The 21,836-nt window shown below is 36.7% G+C and overlaps 1 protein-coding gene across 6 annotated transcripts in view; it reads right to left on the reverse strand.

Annotated features, from left to right (window-relative positions):
* The window catches only part of tns1b (tensin 1b), a 245,918-nt gene that overhangs the window by 194,874 nt on the left and 29,208 nt on the right, over positions 1-21,836 (reverse strand). The window lies entirely within an intron of this gene.

A 21,836-nucleotide genomic window follows, 5' to 3' on the forward strand; every position in this document is an offset into this window, starting at 1 on the left:
TATGATTGATCAGTTAGTCACAATGGTCGACTAATTGTTGGTAAACAACTAATTACAGTGGTAATATATATCTAGGTTCGTTGCTTGACATTTTTCTTTTCTTGTCTAAGTGTGCTCCTTAAACCGAATAAACTGTGAAATGGACCAGAGTTTTTGCTGATAGTCAAAAACGTAGCTATGTAAGAAAGGTTTGCAAAGGCTGACGAGACAAATGTCCACTTTTATGGACCGTAGAAGAATCAAGCACAGCGAGATGTGATTCAGTAATTGCCTTTAACGTTGAGGTCTCGTTCTTACAGTTCACTGCGTCTGACAGAAGTCTCTACACCAGCAAATGTCTCTGAGATTTAGTCAGGCTAGAGAAAAGATAAGACAAAAATAAGTGCAGGATTAGTCCCATGCAGTTTGATTAACTTTGTCACAAGACAACATCAGTTCCCCACAGCACCTCAAAGCCTGAGGCTGTGAAAGCATCCATTTTTATTCTTCAAGCAGATCAATCCCTTTATGAGTTCCGCTCTGGTCAATAGACCGGCTAAATATACACACACAGAACGGTCGTGATGCGCTTTCACTCTGCTCTATTTCGAGAACATGAATCAGATGAGAAGCAATACAATATAGGGAATAATATCCGGCCTCAGATGCAGCGCATTAAAGGAGATTGGGGTCAAAACGGGGAGAAAAGGGATGATTTGAAGAGCTTTACAGAAGCAAGGAACTTGAAGAACACAGCTGAAGCTAATGAAACTTACTGCTGGATGGAATTAAATTCACAATGCATTTCAAATGATCTGCTAATTATATAAATTCAGCAATATTGTAAATATAATTATGATTTTAATTGCCTTTTTATTTAGCCATTACATTTTTATAAAGACTTTTCAATTTCAGATATTACACCTTAAATATTGTTTCTGTCTCAAACTTAAGTAGTGAAAATTTAAAAATTACAATTGGTAAGTTCAATTAATTAGCATGAATCAGTATGAATCAATTAAAAAATTCTGATTCAACAAATCACTTGAAAAGTGGTTTAAAACATATCTTGAATTAAGTATATTTTTACTTTTTGTTTTTACTTCATCCTTTACATATTTGGGGATTCCTCTGAAAAAAAGGCCCTTTTACAGTGTCACCCTGTTAAAACAGTTGTTTTTTGTGAAAAATGAAACTAACATCGTTTTTATTACAATTACAACCTATGACACTGAAAGCCAAAGTGACACTTCAGCGGAAAGAAAAAAAAATAACTTGGAAAAACTAACTGCATGCAATATACAACAGTGCCGTTCAGAAGTTTAGGATTGGTAAGGTTTTTTAATGTTTTTAAAATAAGTCTCTTATGCTCATCAAGGCTGCATTTATTTGATTAAAAATACAAAAAAAAATAACAGTAATATTGTGAAATATTATTGCAATTTAAAATGACTTTTCTATTGGAATATACTTAAATTTATAATTACATTATAAATTTATTTTGAACAATTTGATGCAATAAAATAAAAGTATACATTTATTTGATTTATTTCAAAAAGATTTGAAAGATTTCTTTCTATTCATCAAAGAATCCTGAAATAAAATTGTAAACAACTGTTTTCAACATTGATAATAATAATAAATGTTTCTTGAGCAGCAAATCAACATATTAGAATGATTTCTGAAGGATCATGTGACGCTGAAGACAGCTTTGCCATCACAGAAGGAAATTACATTTTTAAATATATTCAATATGAAAATAGTTATTTTAAATTGTGTATACATGCAAAGTATATTTATATGGCTGCATATGGGATGTCAAGGCCTTCTTAGTGCCTGGGTAAAATGATCTTGTTTATTTTCAAGCCAAGTCGTAACATGCAGTCTAATACTTGAACACAGTCATAGAGTGTACAGAATAAAAGCACGGCCCTCCAAGACCCCAAAACCATCACTTTTCGCTCTTACAAGCAAACAACATCTCTATCTGAGGCCAAAACAATGAAAATAGCAGTCTTTACTGTAATGGCAAACGTAATGGAAACATGAGAACATAACTGAGTAACTCAAGCTGCCCACAACAGTCCACAGGTGCCAGCACAAATATATTTAGGGAGTATGACCAGGAGCAATATAGTTTACATGGCATATTTGCAGTTTCACAAAGTAAAACGTGCAAATATGTCCTCCTGGGTTAGCTCACTGACCAAAAATAAACTACCTTCAAAGTCAAACTACCTTCAAACTACCTAAAGGTGCAGACATGGTGAACCAAAAATGCTTTTTCAACAACGTTCTGCAAGAAGTCAAAGCATTTCTTCACACGACACATGAAAATGCCAGTGAGTTGTTCTGCCGTCACTGTAAATGTTCATTTTTGCTCACATTTGGACAACTAACACCCCCCCCCCCACACACACACACACACACACAGCACATGTAAACGCCAAAATCAACAAAAATGACATTTGTTGTTGTCTATTTTATGTGACTTGCATTTGATTCTTTTCTAAATCTGTGTAAACTGAATACAATGCACAGAAAGAAGGTCCAAATACACAATAGACTTAAAAGTAATATGCTAATATGATAAGCACCAACCAAACAGGCATTTTCTCTTAAAATAAATCTCTTACTACTGTTATTGCAATCATTATTTCTGACAAATATCAGAAACAATTCCGTCACACTATATCTTCAGGTTGTGTGTTTGTATGCGATGGATTGTAAGTCAGTGAGGGGAAGAAGGGGTCAACACAAAGACACAGATTAGCACAGTCAACATGCCACTTTACAGCTTTACACAGTCAGATAAGAGCGGTGGGAGGAAACGCTCCGTCACAGTATATGAGTCTGGAGAAGTGATTATAGGAACCTATGTATCGAGTGGAAAAGAAGGCCTCCTGTACATTTCTGTCATAGACCAACGAGCTGAGAGGACGAGAGCTGCCAGAGTGACCCCTAGTGTCCATGATGAGAACTGAGAAACAACAAGCTCAGATGACGATTCTCTAAACCTCAAACACATTACTGACATCACATCTACCTTAGCAACTGTTTACTGTCAGTCGTACTATCAAACAAGCTTTTGCTCTTTTCAGTCAATGGAGGTTTTTAGTTTTAAACAGAATTTAATACAAATTCAATGGTACAACATTTTCTATAAAAAAGGGTTTAAAATGAGGCATTTTTAATAGTTAACATGTATAACATCATTACAGGCATTTTCTCCATTGTAAATTAGCATAAATTAATTAATTTGTATTTTTATTAATGCTTAAAATGCTTTTATTCAGTATGAGAATGCATTAAACTCATTAAAAGTGACAGTAAAAACATTTATAATGTTAAATTAATGCTGTTCTTCTGAACTTTCTATTCATCAAAGAATCAAGAAAAAATGCATCATGGTTTTGACAAAAATATGAACTGTTTTAAAGACTGATAATAATGTTTCTTGAGCAGCAAATAAGAATGATTTCTGAAGGATCATGTGACACTGAAGACTGGAGTAATGATGCTGAATATTCAGCTTAGATCACAGGAATAAACTACATTTTAAAATATATTCAAACAGAAAACATCTATTTTAAACTGTAATAATATTTCACAATATTACTGTTTTTACTGTATTTTAATCAAATAAATGCAGCCGTGGTGAGCAGAAAAGACTTTTCACAAACATTAAAACTTATGAACGGTAGAGTATTTATTGATTCAAGTCATTGTTTTTCTCTTTACAGTGACTGTAAGCAGCATTTGATTAGAATCTAATTAAAGCTTCTGCAGTTTTAAATAACATTACTGCAAATTTTACACTTTATTTTAAGGTGTCTTTGTAACACTGTAATTTACTTTAAGTACTGAGTTAGATTAAGCAACTACATGTACTTACTACAGGGTTAGGATTAGGCTTTGGTTTGGGGTTAGTTGCATGTAATTATGAATAATTTATAGTTATTACAATAGTATCTGCATATGTAACAGTGACACTGTAAAATAAAATGTTACTGATAAAAATTCTCAGGATTGTCACACTTCCTTTCAGCCCACGTAAGAATAATATCCAAAACATTTTTTTACCACTTTATGATTGAAAACCAGTTTAACTCAAAGCACTGAACCCTGACGTCCAAAGAACCAAAAGCTCTAGTGTGAAAATGCCCTTAATCTAAGATAAAAGTGTCAAATGTCACACCAAAAGACAAACTGAATCACGTCTGAGAGACACAGCATCAGAGCTGAAGACGAACTGAGTGACCGACGCTGGAGGAGGAGCCTGAGGAACACACAGCATCAACATGGCTTCGACCTTCAGCAAAGTGTTCCCTTGCAGACAAAACACAAGCATTATTCGTATTGCCTCCATTATGGAAATAAAGCTTTCTCTTTCTTTCGTTCTCTCCGACCGGATAGTCTGTGTCAAACGGGGTCGAGTACAGACTGGGGACAGTACTGACTGAGATGGAGCGATTGCTTTTTAGCTACAGGACAGGGATGAGGATTAAAGGAGCAGAGGAAGGAAGTATGGAAGGACAGGAAAGGAGGAGAGCAGGGCTGGTAGTAGAAATGCCACATCCAGTAGAGATTTCAATCCCACGTGTAACACAGCTCACATCACCGAACGTGTCATTGATTGATGATGTAAAACCCCGGACAAGTTTTCTTGCGTGCGTCCGTTTTTAACGCGTCTTGACTGACATTTAACTGACATTTAAGACAACTGACATCTTACAGTGTGACATGGCTTACAGCGAGGATCATGTTCGTACAGTCTGACAAGCAACAATCGTAAAGGATATAATATAAAAACTATAATAAATCACACAGTGTGCACCCGGCTTAAGATTGATATGATCATCGAGAGCTAAATGAAAACATTACTTGTTTTCAATTACTGTGTTTTGCAATGAAGTGACATCAATTGTTGAATATTCTCTTATGGACACTTGCCCCCCAAACACACACACACACACACACAGCATCTGTTCCTCTCTTCCATTCGTGGAAAACAATGAAGATACACCCACTCTGACTTCACGTGTAACAGCACGTTTTCCTGAGTGGTCTTTCTGAAAGGACTAGCACATACACACAGACACACACACACACACACACACACACCCTCCCAGCAGAACACAAAAAGCGTAAACATCTCTCCTCTCACAATGACTGTCGGCAAAAACACGAGGGTCTGAATCCTCCAGTGGTTTGATGTCATTCTAACCTATTACATATCACCGCTGTGAGAGCCAAAGCAAACGAACAAACGCTACGCTTATCAAACTTATCTTGCTTGAAAACTCAGGAAATCCAGGCAGTTTAATCTGTCTTTTTTTCCCCCACATCATTGTGGTTCTCTGCTTGTCAAACTTTTAATGTAACATGTATGTTTGCACAGTTTGAAAGGAACCAGCGCCGGGCCAGATCCTGATCAGAAGCTCACGGGTGTGTTATCTCATCCTCAGTAACTGTGAGAACTCCATGCTCACATAATTACCTGATATCTAATACACTGCTATTACCAATGAAAAGTGCCGCTTGACTTAATAACATTACTCATACCACAGTGACGATCTCCTTTCTTTGACATTGTAAGTAAATGTTTAACTCAATACACTCTGAACAATGATTTAAAGAATGAGAAAACAAGACCATACGTGTTCATATTAAGCTGTAACATGTGCCCTATTCAAAAAAAACTTGTGAGATCTCTACGCACTTATAATAGTGTGTGTGTAAGATTGGCTATACTTGTGAGCGCCAAATGTCCAAATGTCCTCTCTTATATAGTGAGATTGACAACCGACTATTGAGGACATTTTGCTGACATTTGCATTTGTCTTATAAAACGGTTTTAAAAGTTTTCATTTAAATCTAGTGTTTTGCACATGTTTCTGTGATGGTAGGTTTAGGTGTAGAGGTTGGTTTAGGTGATAGACTTGCATTGATTTTATATCAGGTTAATGATATTTTCTATGCAATGTCCTCACTAATATAATGAATCTATCTGTCTACAGTGGTTAAATTGGGCTGGGGCTCAGCTCGTTTGTGCCCTGATGTGCCTGTTTGCAGTCAGTTGCCTACTGGGAATTATGTCACATACAATTTTATGAAAGTGATGCTTTTGAAAACATATTTCTGACAATAAATGAAAGATTTTTGAAAGATTTTTGAAATGGCATGTCTATTTTGTCTCGGCGGAGCTGAGATGAGAACAATCGGAACACGGCCGTATTCTTGTTCAGCTGCTTAATCTCGTCGTCAGTCGACCATGATCGCGCACCGCTCGCACATGCCATGCGCATCTAGGTAGGCTACTACTCAGAACTCGACACGGATAAATGTACGCAGCAATATATAATGAATGTTCCTGGGAGATCCGTAGTTGCGCGGGATGTGGAAGCGCGCAAAAGTTCCAGAACCTTCTACTGCCTTAAAAAAAAAAAAAAAAAAAAAAACTCACGAGCTGCTGTCCGCCGCTGCAGCAACAGATCAATTTTGTCAAGTTAAGCACAACGTTGGTTGTACAAAAAGTGCCCTGGCCTTGAATGACAAGGTAAGGAAAATAAGACTAAATCAAAATTAAAAAAACGAAGACTAGGTTGACCATGTGATTTTTCTCAGATGTTTTGAGCATTTTACTTCAGACAAATATCAGCAAACTGCCAAGAGAACTGCTAGCTGGCTACTCAAAATAAACTAGCAATCTATTCAGTAAGCATATTTGTGTTTGATCTGTGTGAATTACAGAAATATAAGACTTGCTAGACCTACTTTTAGCTACCAAATCAAATTTAATTAATCAAAATTAAATTACAAAGGTAAAACACAAATGTTGATTGTAAAACTAACCAGTGTTATCATCATTTTTATATCTTAATAATAGGCAGTTTGTAATGAGGCAACCACTGGAGCCAGAAATCAAAACTACATACTTGGTTGCCAAGCTGGCAGCTTTGAAGAGTTTATGTTGAGTCCTGGTTAGACTATGTGTGTTTGTTTACCTGTGTGTGTGTGTGTGTGTGTGTGTGTGTGTGTGTGTGTGTGTGTGTGTGTGTGTGTGTGTGTGTGTGTGTGTGTGTGTGTGTGTGTGTGTGTGTGTGTGTGTGTGTGCGTGTGTGTGTGTGTGTTGTAGTAGTAAAGAGAGAGAATGGGAGAAGGAAGTTTGTGTGAGGTGGACCTGGTCACCACAGACCCAAATCTTCTCAGCTGTTGCTACTGTCATATGCTGCACTGTCTCTTCATGTGGCACATTATGTTTGGCACATTGTATGGGTCACTATATCATAACAAGGTAATACAATGTGTAATCAAGTGATGACTGATTAACAGTAATGTAAATGCTAAATGTCCTAATACCTGTTGATACTACAACAATGCAAAGTATTTGCTCTTAACCTTGCAGTTTTTCACATATCATGTAAGACTCAACTTCTCCATTTCTTTGCACAAAACTCTCCAGAAAGTGCCATTTAATGGTTTATTTTTTTTAAAAATAATTAAAAAAAATACACAGTACAGGCCAAAAGTTTGGAAACATTACTATTTTTAATGTTTTTGAAAGAAGTTTCTTCTGCTCATCAAGCCTGCATTTATTTGATCAAAAATACAGAAAAAAATGTAATATTGTGATATATTATTACAATTTAAAATAATTAGTTTTCAATTTATTATACTTTAAATTATCATTTATTTCTGTGATGCAAAGCTGAATTTTCAGGATCATTACTCCAGTCTTCAGTGTCACATGTGACATCCAGTCAATCACATGATCCTTTAGAAATCATTCTAATATTCTGATTTATTATGAGTGTTGGAAACAGTTCTGCTGCCTAATATATTTGATGAATAAAAGGTTAAAAAGAACTGCATTTATTCAAAATAAAAAAGTATTTTCTAATAATATAAATCTTCTTTACTATAACTTTTTATCAATTTAACACATCCTTGCTGAATAAAAGTATTGATTTATTTCAAAAAAAAGAAAGAAAAAAATTACTGACCCCAAATTACTGACCAGTAGTGTATATTGTTGTTACAAAAGATTTCTATTTTTAAAACATTTGCTTCTATTTTATTTTAATTTAATTTTTTTTACTTTTATTCATCAAAGTATCCTAAAAAAGTATCACAGGTTATGAAAAAATATTAAGCAGCAGAACTGTTTCCAACTTTGATAATGAATCATCATATTAGAATGATTTCTAAAGGATCATGTGATAGACTGGAGTAATGATCCTGAAAATTCAGCTTTGCATCACAGAAATAAATGATAATTTAAAGTATAATAAATTGAAAACCAATTTTTTTAAATTGTAATAATATATCACAATATTACATTTTTTTCTGTATTTTTGATCAAATAAATGCAGGCTTGATGAGCAGAAGAAACTTCTTTCAAAAACATTAAAAATAGTAATGTTTCCAAACTTTTGGCCTGTACTGTATATATATATATATATATATATATATATGATTATGTCATGTGTGTGATATGTGGCCAGTGTGCATTTAACATAAAGGTTGCTATCAGAGATGGTGTTAAGGACGTTACGTCCATCTCAGATGACCTACTCGTCTCCCTCTGCCAAGTGTGTGAGTGCCGTTTAATTTACGAGCAGAAAGGACATTAGGCAAATGAGAGGAAAAGTGTTTCATCTTGCCCAATGATAAAGACCAGATTTCAGCAACGACCGCAATCAAAATGTCAATATCCTGAAATTGATTTTAGGGTGAAAGAGAAATGCTTGCTAAGATCGCATTATGTCCGCCAACCCTCTCCATGTACCAACGGCTGGGCAGGACATACTGACTTTGTTTCTTAATTGACACATGGCAGCGTGTGTGTGTGTGTAATATAGATACAGCACAATACTACAAGCTATCTATGCACAATTAAAGCAGAAGTCTGAAATGATGTTTCTGCCACTACTGGCACCACAGAGAAGTGCAGAAAACTGTCAATAAAGTCCTAACAGAGCGATTTCTGGCTAGAATATGCTGCAAACTAGACCAGATTGTATGTCAAAAGTCTAATAACAGTGTTCACCACGTCCTCAGAGCCCCTCATTGTCACAATGGCTGGTAATATCCGCTGCTGTTATATGAACAATCGTAAATACATCTGACCCTTTTGTCCGTGTCTCTTTTGCCTCCTTCATTCTCTACACATGTCTGGTGTCTCTGTGGATGCTTGATTTGTGGCCAGACCAGCAGATACAAGCACAAAGACGTTTCTGGCCTTTCTCCAAGCAGCCTGGTCTCATATTCAGAGTGCAGAACAGACCATATCACCAAAATTCACCACTGTCCCAAAATCCTTCATTGTGAAGCATTCTGCAGTGAGCCATGATAAGCATTGTATGGAGGCCTTGAGCCAATGTGGAATTGGTACAATGGTCTGTACACCACAGATATCGAGTGCTCTTTATCCAAGCTAAATGCTCATTTGACATGCATGGATTATCATCCAGAAAACATAATTTTTGACAGAGTCCGAACGTGCCAACACGGATGGGGAAGATGAAGGCACATGGCGCAACGATAAGATTGTAGAGGAAGAGGAAGATTAATAATGCCTAAAAAATACACTTCCAGTTCTGAATGTCTCAAATCACATTCATAACGCAATGCAAATGTCACTGCATTTATGCATTCGGTACACTCATTTATTCAAAGCGACTTAAAAAATGCAGGAAAAACGAACTGCATGCAATATACAACACAGCCATTCAAAAGTCTCTTATGCTCACCAAGGCTGTTTATTTGATCAAAAATAATAATAGTAACATTGTGAAATATTATTACAGTTTAAAATAGCCGTTTTCTATCTGAATATATTTAAAATGTAATTTATTCCTGTGATGCAAAGCTGAATCTTCAGCATCATTACTCCAGTCTTCAGTGTCACATGATTCTTCAGAAATCATTCTAATATGCTGATTTGCTGCTTAAGAAATATTTCTTATTATCATCAATGTTGATATTTTATCAATGTCATATTTTAGTTGAAATTTTCTTTGAGTATTTGATGAACAGAAAGTTCAAAAGAACAGCATTTATTTGAAGAAATCTTTTGTAATATTACAAATGTATGTACTGTCAAATATGATCAATTTAATGTGTCCTTTCTAAGTATTAATTTCTACAAAACGGATCTATCTATCTATACCATTAACAGGAGCAAAGCAGCATGCAAATCTGAGACAATCGAGTGCGAACAATCGAAGACAATCTAAGGTTATTCTGAGACAATCGAAGTAGTGAATCGAAGAGTCCCGATAGAGTGCATTGCATTTGCATTTTATGATGACCCAGACAGAAATGAAGCGATTGCCCAATCACAAGTTGCAGCACCTCTCACAGTTCATTAGAGGACACATATACAGGAGCATGGGACAAAACAGTCCCTCAAAACAAAAAGTAGTTCCTTAATATAACCATTGATAGTGAGGCAATAATTGTAAATACTAATCTATGTATTTATTTCTATGAAATATTAACCCATTATTAACCAAATATTAACCATTATAAACCAAATAGTCAGCCTGTTTTGAGATGTGAGAAGCCAAATGCTCCAAAAGAGAGATGAACTGTAAAAAAGATTTTAAAAATAAAACAATTATTATTGGAGTGTTTTAAAACAAAATACATTTTCAAGTCTTTCTACTTCAAAATTTCATTTAATTCAATGTTACTTGCCATTTCTTTGTAATTGTCTTTGAAATATTTCAGTGTACCTGAATCCACCAGACAGCGCAGAGTGAACCCATTTACTTCAGCAGTCAACTTATAATACAACACAAATCAATTTAGTAAGAGCATGTGGAACGATTATATAAAAAAACATTTAATTTATACCTAAAGTGAATGTAAACAGATGTAAAATTGGATCAGTGCATTAGGCCTTTGTGGTATAGGATTTACTTTTATGGAGCTCTACAAGCTAACTGTCGAAATAGGAACAATTTAGTCATGCACACGAGCAGTGCATTGTTATGATAATCAATTGAGTGGCTATAAAAGCACACGGTGAGCTCAAGATGACATTTTACAACCTGCAATATTTCAAACGTATCACAACCTCCAGATATTAAAGGACATTCACTTAAGCAGAGTGTTGTGGCTGTAAAAGCCTACGCATCCTCTTAGTGATTGACACTGTGGATTACCCCGTGTCATCAGGTCAAGAACAAACAGTTAAATGCACCAACTAGTCTAAAACAGTAAACATGAAAAGCAATGGTTCAAAAAGAGGTCATGCAACTGTACTTGAGGAGAAGGGTTTACCTTCCCCGTCCTGGACAGTTTAAGCGGAAAGAGGCAAAAGAAGAGGAACTTCCCCCAGTTGAGAAGAGCCGCGAAGCACCAGTTCAGACGGGCCATCCTGGTTCGTATCTCGTACCCTGAACGTCCTTCTACAATATCCCAGCACACTCGATTCAATTATGTTCCTGTCGCGAGGATAAAAGGAAGCCAGCCTGCGAATCTAAAGTGAAACTACCAGTACCTCTTCATTCACTCGCTCAGTTCTCTCTGAGACTCAGATTCGGTGTACCCCTGATGGAGCGCGAGCTGCCTCTCACTCTCTGGATGCTGCAGTGCACATCCAGCCATGAGAAGCAGCGGAGAGGAGGGGGAATGGAGCCGGGGGGTGGGGGGGAAGGGGTTCACAGCGTTCATCACCGACAGAGAAACACCAAGACCAAAATTACCACAACACTAGTCTTGGATACAAATAAAAGCTGACTGGTAACTTTCTGGTAATCTCAAATGACAAACCGACCCTTTCTGATGTACGTGATGTGCATAATTCAAATCAAACACTAACACTGCCTAATAAAGCATGCTGTATGCATCTTCTAACAACCATTCCATTGAATTAACTAAAGAACACAGTAAATCCAATGGATAAATAGAATAGAATAGAATAGAATAGAATAGAATAGAATAGAATAGAATAGAATAGAATAGAATAGAATAGAATAGAATAGAATAGAATAGAAGAGAATAGAAGAGAATAGAAGAGACCTTGCTGTAGCAAATTTGTTTTACAATCAATATGACAGTATGATGTTTTTGTTTTGTTTTTTTCCCAAATCAAACTCTAAAACTGTCAAATAAAGAACATTCATTTTCTAACAATTTTTCCATTGAATTTAATAGGGAACGCAGTAAAACCAATGGAGGAATAGAATAGAATAGAATAGAATAGAATAGAATAGAATAGAATAGAATAGAATAGAATTTTAGAATTTTAGAATTTTAGAATAGCTTAATTTTCTTTAAGCTAAATTTAAATGTATTGTGAATACATATATCACCCAGCCCTATAGCGGACACATCATTTTGATTCAAGATGCCATAACATCACATCCACGGGTACAATGGAAAATGGCATGTAGAAATGAGCAGATGAAATTGAGTACAGCACCCCAGGGAGATCCTGTTAGGACAGGAAGGAGAAGCATAATTAAGATTGACTAGCTCTAACAAATTGCAAAATGGGCTTGCTCTTGACCCTGTGGGACGTTTCTGCCTGTCTGAGTAAACGCTCTCATTAGGAATATTAAGAATAACAGATTTCACAATCACAACAGACCCGCAGTCACATCTGACGGGTACATTATGCTCATGGAGAGAGCGATATGAACTAAAAGAGCAGTAGATGAAATATTAGCCATGAATGACTGCAGAAAGTATATATAGAATCTTAAATCTAAATGTCAAAACAAGCACAGGGTTTTTATAGCAGATGAAGAATTGAGGAGAAACAGCTGATGCCTCAGTTTTACAATATGACAAATATGGCCAATGAAAAACTCAGAGGACTGCACCATCCCTTACCATACTTACAACCCAATAATAAAAAACATAAAAATGTTTGAAATTAAATTGTACTATTATTATACTAGTATCCTGTCTTTAGCTTAAACTAAAGACATCAACAGAATCCCACACAAATCAGTCATGTATGAGGTTTTTATGTTGCTATAGTCCACTGTATCAATTTCCTCTCAGGTAAATGCAGCATGCATCCATTACAAAGCTGGAAGTGGATACGGCGTGTGCCTACGATCAAACACCTTTAATCTTCTGCATGAATGCCTGTTTTATTGAGACAGTACAGATTCAGTTTATAGTCTCTTTTTGAGAACACTGGGGAAAATGGAGGGGGTACAGTTTTTGGGTAGGATGCTGAGCGGACTGTGACTAATTCAGTGGTGGTTTCAGACCGGACTGGCTGTGGGAGATAGAGCGAGTCTGGTTCTGTGCCAGACTAGCACAGCCAGTATCATTTCACAATGTGCATACTGTACAAAATGGGATGATACTGTTGATTTAGGATGTCACACAACAGCCCATTTTCTGGAAATACTCAAATCATACAAATCAAAGTGCACAAAAGCCACAAATAAAAGCTGTAGATATGCATGAAAATGGTTGTAGATTAGGAACAACTCTTCCTCACATGCATGCCATAAACTAAATAAAGTGATCAAAAGTGACACAATGTTGCAATGAATGTTGCAGACATGAACATTTGATTTATGATTTATCTATTTATTCAAATAAATCCAATAAAATGTTTCCACAAAAATATGAAGCAGCAAAACGGTTTTCAATTTTGATAATAACAAGAAATGTTACTTCAGCAGCAAATCAGCATTTTAGAATGATTTCTGAAGGATCATGTGACACTGAAGATTGAAGTAATGATGCTGAAAATTCAGCTTTGCATCACAGGAATAAATTACATTTTAATATACATTCAAATAGAAAACAGTACTTTTAAATTGTAATAATATTTACTGTAATGCTGTATATATGAGCAAATAAATCCAGTCTTGGTGAACAAAAAGAGACTTCTTGCTGAAGAGACAAACTAAATAAAACAGCCTAAGGTAGTTTGCAAGTCATAGGGTTTACCAGCCAAGTCAAACAGTGACAAGTACACAAAACCCCAAAACTAGTAAAACAGATGAGCCTAACCAGCTTGAGCAGGCGGAGAGACTAGTTTATCCGACCTAGTCTGGTTAAAACTGGATTTTTCAACAGTTTTACATGGCTAAGACCGATCCCTAACCCCCTAAAAATGTGCACCATCTCAACACAAACCATGCCACTCCCTGCAGATGTCCATATTAAATTAGTTCCTCACAAAAATAATGGACAGATATCCGTCAGATGCAACCATTCGCTCAGTGTCTGTGTGTATTACTCATAAAATCATAGAGGATGTGGCTCTGCTCGCTTTGTGAGGGGGAAATGAGATGGAGAGAAAAAATAAAAAATCGGGGAAATCTGCAAACGTGTGGATACATAACCTCAGCCTGGGTGGGTCTCTGCTGTGTCCTGTTTTCCAGAGAACACTTCACACTTTCATCCAAAAACTGGAAAAAATACAGTTTTGACAGCTGCGTTATCTTCCATTACAGAAAGAGAAATGATACGCTGCCATCTCCTCTGATAAGTGCGAATGCCTTCAGGACATCAACACACAATCGCATGACACACACAAGATCCGTGTTTTCTACAGAAGCACTCTGATAGTGTCGGACATGAAAAGGCAGGAGACAGCTGGGTGGGGAACGGAGAAGCTTCCTGTTTGAGCTGGGAAAAAAAACTTAAGAAGCGTGTTTGTTCCTCGAAACCAGGGTTTTTCTGGGAAGTCAGGAGAGACACAGTGCTTAGTTTTCATTGTTTTATGGTCATTGTTTAGGATAGTGAAAAGGAAAGGGCAGGCCCCTGAAGAGAACGGTTAATCTACCTGACGCTGTTCCTGAGCTAATAAACAAACCCACATCTGCACTGTGCATGATATTAAAATTATCATGAGTTAAAGGCAGTACAACAAACTCTACAGTAATTAATAATAAATATTTGATGTTTTAAATGAATTAGATGAATCCGGTGACTTCAGACAAAGCCATGGTCAAGATAATCTACTGAAGTTCAAACTGAGCATCAGAAATGGAGAAGAAAGGTGATTTAAGTGACTTTGAACGTGGCATGGTTGTTGGTCAGAAATTTTCATGCATAATCATCTCTAGGATTTACAGAGAATGGTCTAAAAAAGAGAAAATATCCAGTGAGTGGCAGTTCTGAGGGTGAAAATGCCTTGTTGATGTCAGAGGTCAGAGGAGAATGACCAGACTGGTTCAAGCTGATGGAAAGGCAACAGTAACTCAAATAACCACTTGTTACAACCGAGGTCTGCAGAAGAGCATCTCTGAACCTTGAAGAAGATGGGCTACAGCAGGAGATCACACTGGTGACACTCTTGTCAGCCGAGAACAGCAAACTGAGGCTAAAATTCACACAGGCTCACCAAAATTGGACAATTGAAGAGTGAAAAAACGTTGCCTGGTCTGATGAATCTTAAATTTTGCAGTGACATTCAGATGGTAGGGTCAGAATTTGGTATAAACAAAATGAATGCATTGATCAATCCTGCCTTGTATTAACGGTTCAGGCTGCTGGTTGTGTAATGGTGTGGGGGATTTTTTTTCTTGGCACACTTTGGGCACCTTAGTACCAATTGAGCATTGTTTAAATGCCACAGCCTACCTGAGTATTGTTGCTGACCATGTCCATCCCTTTATGATCTTCTGATGGCAACTTCCAGCAGGATAATACGTCATTACCACAAAGCTAAAATCATCTCAAACTAGTTTCTTGAACATGACCATGAGTTCACTATACTCAAATGGCCTCCACAGTTACCAGATTTCAATCCATTTGAGCACCTTAGGAAAGTTGTGGAACGAATGATCAGTTCACAACCATCAATCACATACCCTGCATTTAAACTACTACAAAAATTAAACTACTATAAAAATACCCCAGCGACCAAAAAACTGCAATAGCAGATAAAGTATTACACAGTCCCATGCTGCACTGCAGGTTGAAGGAAGATATTTGCATCCTCATGCATAACCAAAGATATCATTATCATAGCAATCTAGCCCAATTTATTGTTGCTTAATTGAAATCGACCAACAAAGACAAGAGGTAAAGGATGTGAACGGCCTTTAATATCCATCCGTTAAGCTTGCTCAGCATGCTGTGGGAAAAACAGTGAGAGTGGCTGTGCTTAATCAAATTAGATTTGTGTGTGTGTGTGTGTGTGTGTGTGTGTGTGTGTGTGTGTGTGTGTGTGTGTGTGTGTGTGTGTGTGTGTGTGTGTGCCCTACGGCTGATGTTTTTTATAGATACTGCACCATGAGCCAGTGCTACACTCAGTCCCATACTTGCTATTCACTGTGGAAAATGAATAACTCCCTCTAGAATAACTTCCGCAGACCCGTTTTCTGTGCGCACAGCAAAAAGGAGGTTCATTTTCAATTTTAACTCTCTCTCATATCTCATAGCTACTGTATGTCTGTACAAGAATGTTGAGGTCTGGCGAACCACCATGACATCATATGATATGCTGAGTGACTGATTTGAAACACTCTATATAGGCATATCTATAGGTTTCCCTTAACCGTAATGCTCAGTTTAGAGTGTATTACAGTGAGAATAATATTATACCAAAGCAATATCACTTTCTGCACATTAATACACCTCTGTACCAGTTTTTACATATACAAAGAGATGCAAACCTCAACATAACATCAGTGACCGATGAAATCAATTACCCTTTTCACCTCCTCCTATTGATCCTAAAGCCATTCAGAGGATTGAACAGTCTACAAATGGAGACACATGACAAGCGTCTGACTAATGAATAGAAATTTCTCATTCAAAGGATCCAGATTCTACCAAAGAAGAGCTGCCCTTGAAAACCTGCATCCATGCATAAAATACAGGACATTAAGCAACCCAGAGCATGTGCTCACAGGAACATATGCATGAGTATGTAGAACGCAAAAAATGCTGACAAAAAAAGTAGTGACGGGATATTTGATGGTCCTTAAACGCTAGCATTAGACTGATAAAGACTTTTCAATGGCTGATACTATTTAAAAGAGAGTAGAAAGGATAACAGGACTAGATAATATATCAAATAAATATTAACAATAATTTCCCAATAATGTCGTAGACTATACATAAAAATCTTGATGAATATCACAATTATTTTAACTATAACGCATTTATTAATTTAGCATATGCTAAAGGAGGTTTATTTTTGCATTTATTAAATATATGAATTCCATTCAATTTAGGCTGAAATAAAATTAAATACAATATAAAAATAAATTAAAAAATTAAAATTTAAAAATAATTTTGATTACCTTGGCAACAAACTGAAAAGAAATAAAGTTGAAGTACAGAAATCACTAAGACTGAAATAAAAATAAATTAAAGCTAAATAGAAATATTTAAAGAAAAACAGAAACTAATCAAATTCACAAAAGCAGTATTAAAATTAACAAAATATAAAAGCCAATTCTAAATCTTAACAAATACCATAATACATAAATAATTAGAAAATAAAAGTTTGAATGAATACATGAATACTAAGAAATATATGTAATACTGTCAATAGACTGAAAATACTGGCATGTACTTTTTGTTGTTGTTGCATAATACAATTTGAGATACAGCAATTATATCACTTATTTTACACAATATAAACTTAAAATTCACCCCAAAAAAAACAACAAAAAACCCCATTAGAAACATGTGCATTATTCATTGCTTTTGAAATGCATGGAAGGGGGAACTACTACTTCTGTTACTCGGCCTAATGGACGTGTTATCATCAGCCAATGCAGATTATCCCAAAAAGGCCTGGCATGAGGCAAAACATAATTTTATCACAACTGAACACTCTCAAACTGAGAGAGAGGGAGAAAAGAAAATAGGAGGAGGGGTAGCAGGATTAGCCAAAGTATCCTGGGCCGCACCAGCCCCACAATAAAGCTTTAATTGGACTCCCTTTGTCTCGAAATTGAACATTTCTGTGTGGGCCTTTAAGAACCTGCACAAAGGAGGGGAAAGGGAGGGAAAGAAAAGGCAAAAGAGGAGGAAAACGGGGAAGAATATCCTCTTCAACTCTCTTCACTCAGGATATTTGGTGCCAGTGTCTTATCAAAGCTCTGAGATGGCTCATGGGGTCTCTTCCTCCACCTGAACAAGTGCTTGTTTAAGCCCGCTATTGAATGGAAGCTAATCAGAGGGAGTGTGGGAACTCAAGCATACAGCCTAACGGAGATTCATCCTTACGAAGGAACCTTCAGCTATGCCAGGCAGTGTTTCCCGCCCATATTATATATGTGTGTATATATAAAACAAAATAAAACAAAACATTAAGCTACACTGATTCCACATAAAGTATGTGTAGTATAAAAATAAATAAATAAAAAATCATTAGGCTAATCTGATTCCACATACAGTATATGTAGCATTTTGAAAGCAGATTTGGTCACTGCTGTGACATGTTGTGGTCCTTACTTCTAATGGAGGATGTTTCTAATCAGCTCCCGAGGATTCCCCCACAGGGACAATGCTTGAAAGAGAGGGGCATAACGGGGTCATGCAGGCTCGACCCCCAGACTGCTATGTAATCATCTATGCATTTAATGAAGGTTGTGCTTGCACATCCTCTCCATTAAGAAAAAAGGGAATGAAGCAGTAAAAAGCCATTGAGGGACTCTCTCAGTAAGTCTCTCTCATCCCTCATTCAAACACCATCCATTGTTATGTGAGGTCTGGCTGTTCCTCATGGGAATCTGTGAGGTGTTAGAAGATGATGACCATTCCTTGCACAACATACTTAGGGTATAAATTCAAACACACACTGCTATATTGTTATAACATTCACCTTGCCAGGAAAGCAAAATATATTGGCTATAGTGATTATCAGCTGATATTAATATTTGTCTTTAATCATTCAGGTCAATAATGGATATTTAATAGTGCACACTCATTTCTGCCTATTTGAATATCTCCACAGCATGCATTTTGCGTTGATGTGATATGAGAAAAAAAGGCCAAATCCCAATTCAGTATGTAAATATGTGTACAAAAAAAGAGCCAATCAATTCAGTATGCAAATATTACGATGACACCACAGCTATCGATTTTACTTTCAATGCTGCTGAGTGTTAATACATTTTCAAACTTTACATTTCTTAAAAAAATAGAATCCTATTGAAATTAGAATGAACTCCTATCAGAATGTTTGAAGATCATCGATACAGTAATGCCTGTGAAAACACAACGCTCTTGTGCGCTCTACTGCACTGCAATGAGATCTGCGTTTGTTCTCTAGAGCATTCTGGTTCCACTGTATTCATAACTGCTGTGTCTTTCCACATTGATGAATGGCCGAGGGGCATGCAGGGCTGCCAGGGGAGCATTTTATGTAAGAGATAGCTAATCCCATTACTCTCCTAGCTGGAACATTGCAGTGTGCCGCACTGCCAGAGGCTGAGAGTTTTGGCCCGTGACTGAAGCATTAAGCCGAGAGAGGGAGGGAAGAGCCTGTCCCACTATAACCTGCTCCACGGATGACTTTGAATCACACAAATATAATATCAAAGCTATTATGAGATAGAATACTGTGTCTGTGTAGGCATCCAAGAGAAAGAGCAAGACAGTGAAGAAAATAAACACCTACTGTCTAATACTATATATATATATATATATTACTCGTAATACTCCACTCTATGAATGAATCGAATAGATAACTGTTCTGAAACAAATATAAGGATCAGTGACAGATAAGGATGTCTAAGATGAATGATAGGGGAAATCTTTGTAATCTGTATTCATGTTGGTAATAGGATATATATTTTGACTTTAACCAATTCATCATTCAGCCATTTTCATTTATTTTTGAGTAACTTTTTGAGAGATCCAGCCACAAAAAAAGAGCTTTGGATCATTGTTGATCCAAAATATTTCTGCGACAATTCTCATTAAAGACTCATAATATGGAAACAGAAGCCGTACCACCTCTTTCCCAAGAGCAAATTCAAAGGTCACTGTTTTGGCCAGTAGCTCAGAAACACCATCCAGTGACTGTGTAGAAGAAGCTGTTGTTTTGATCCACAGTCTGAGTCCATAAAGCCTGTCACTAAGAGGAAGAACCTCCAGCAGGACCCGACCGAGGAGACATGCCTCACTTGTGCAGACACGCTTCACTTGTGGGCTCCTATAGTGTGAAGTGCACATAAAGACAATCCTGAGGGTTAAATAGACCCAGGTTCAATGACCTGCAGGAACTGTGACCAGGAATTTGAGACATGCACAACACAAAGCCATCAAGATACATCAAAACAGTTGTGCCGAAGCCATGCCAGCACTGTCAAAGCCCTCAAGCTTTTCATGGATCTGTCATCTGACTCTTTGTTATGGTCTGTGCTTCTAACCTTTGCTGGTGAACTCTTGTACATCGGCAGCTTATTTCCTCAGACCAACCAACATGAGTGGTGGCAACTGATGTTAATGGACTAAGCAGACAATGTGGGGAAGAGTCCTAATGACAGGACTGTTGTTTAAAGTTCCTTTCACCCAATGTAAAAGGTTTTTGTTTGTCCTTCAAACTACACAGCAATTACAATGTATAGAATTGGTGAAACACCAATTATTATAACTAATCTACAATTTTTTGTCATGACAACTCTGAGTGTTTGGCATAGTAATGGTTATGACAATGTTTATATGTCTGATCTTGCCGGAATAGATCTGCTACACTGCTGATGGTTATTGCAGCTGCTACTGCCAATACATACACAACACGCTGCTGTGAGCAAGTAAGACACTCTGCTGCTGTACAAAATAGCATAAGCAAATTACCCGTAGCAGATCTATACAGGTGGAGCTGGGGAAGGTGGAGGGTTTCTGAAAGTACGCTGGACTGCTACAGCAAATGATGACCAAGTATTTGAAGGTTCAGCAGCGAGCTCATTGGCTACTGATACAGCAGGAACCAATCAGCTGTGCCCAATAGAGAATGATGTGATTGCAAGCAGATTGAGTTAAGGATTACTAAACTACAGTAATAATCACATATTACTGTATAACCTACACTGTAAAATAAAAATGACTTAGTCAACCTATGCAGTTAATTTAAGTTAAGTCAACTAACAACTTTTGAAAACTCAAAAAAAAGTCTCATGAAAAATCTCATGAAATTCCTTTCTAAGTAACTAAAGGTTATTTAGCATTTAGCTGTTCTTTTATCATTATGTTTGATTTTCAATGCTCACTACATGACATGGGCTTTATTTGCCTCTTAAAACTGGCAAACATATTACACAGATAGGTAAATATATTAAACTCCAGATTTGCACTACAATGCACAGATACCTCAATGCAATGTCAAACACAATGAGATCAAACAATTTTAATTAAGTAAAAATAGGAACTCTAAACTATATGACAGCTATCAATAAAGCAACTTTTTTTTTAGCAACATTTAGAGTAATCTTGACTACTCCTACTAAAAACTTTTTGTTCAAGCTATACTTCTACATTTACTACTTCTACTTTACATTTGTTAGAGGAATATTTTGCAGTGCAAAAAAACAACAAAAAAAAAAAACATTTTAAATAACATGATTATTATGGTCATTTCTGCGGGTACATTTGCTCAAGCCTAGGTGCTAGAAAACAACAACACAACCAAAAACAGTTTACAAGGAATGGAAACCCCATTATTTTATCCTAGAGGCACCATTAATTCAACATGAATGGTTTTGAAAAATCCTGTCCCACTTAGCAGCAGCCAGAAATCAATTTTGAGTAACTTGGCAATCTTAAGCTGACACCAGAGTCACCCCATTCACAAACAAACGCATTTAGACAGCACAGGAAAACTGTGAAACGCTCATGCCCTCCAGCAAAAAAGACAAACAATGATCCCAGACTGTGGCAATCTGTAAGAGGTGCTGCACTGG

Source organism: Abramis brama (assembly GCF_963993115.1).
Source record: "Abramis brama genome assembly, chromosome: 8".
Classification (NCBI taxonomy): Eukaryota; Metazoa; Chordata; class Actinopteri; order Cypriniformes; family Leuciscidae; genus Abramis; species Abramis brama.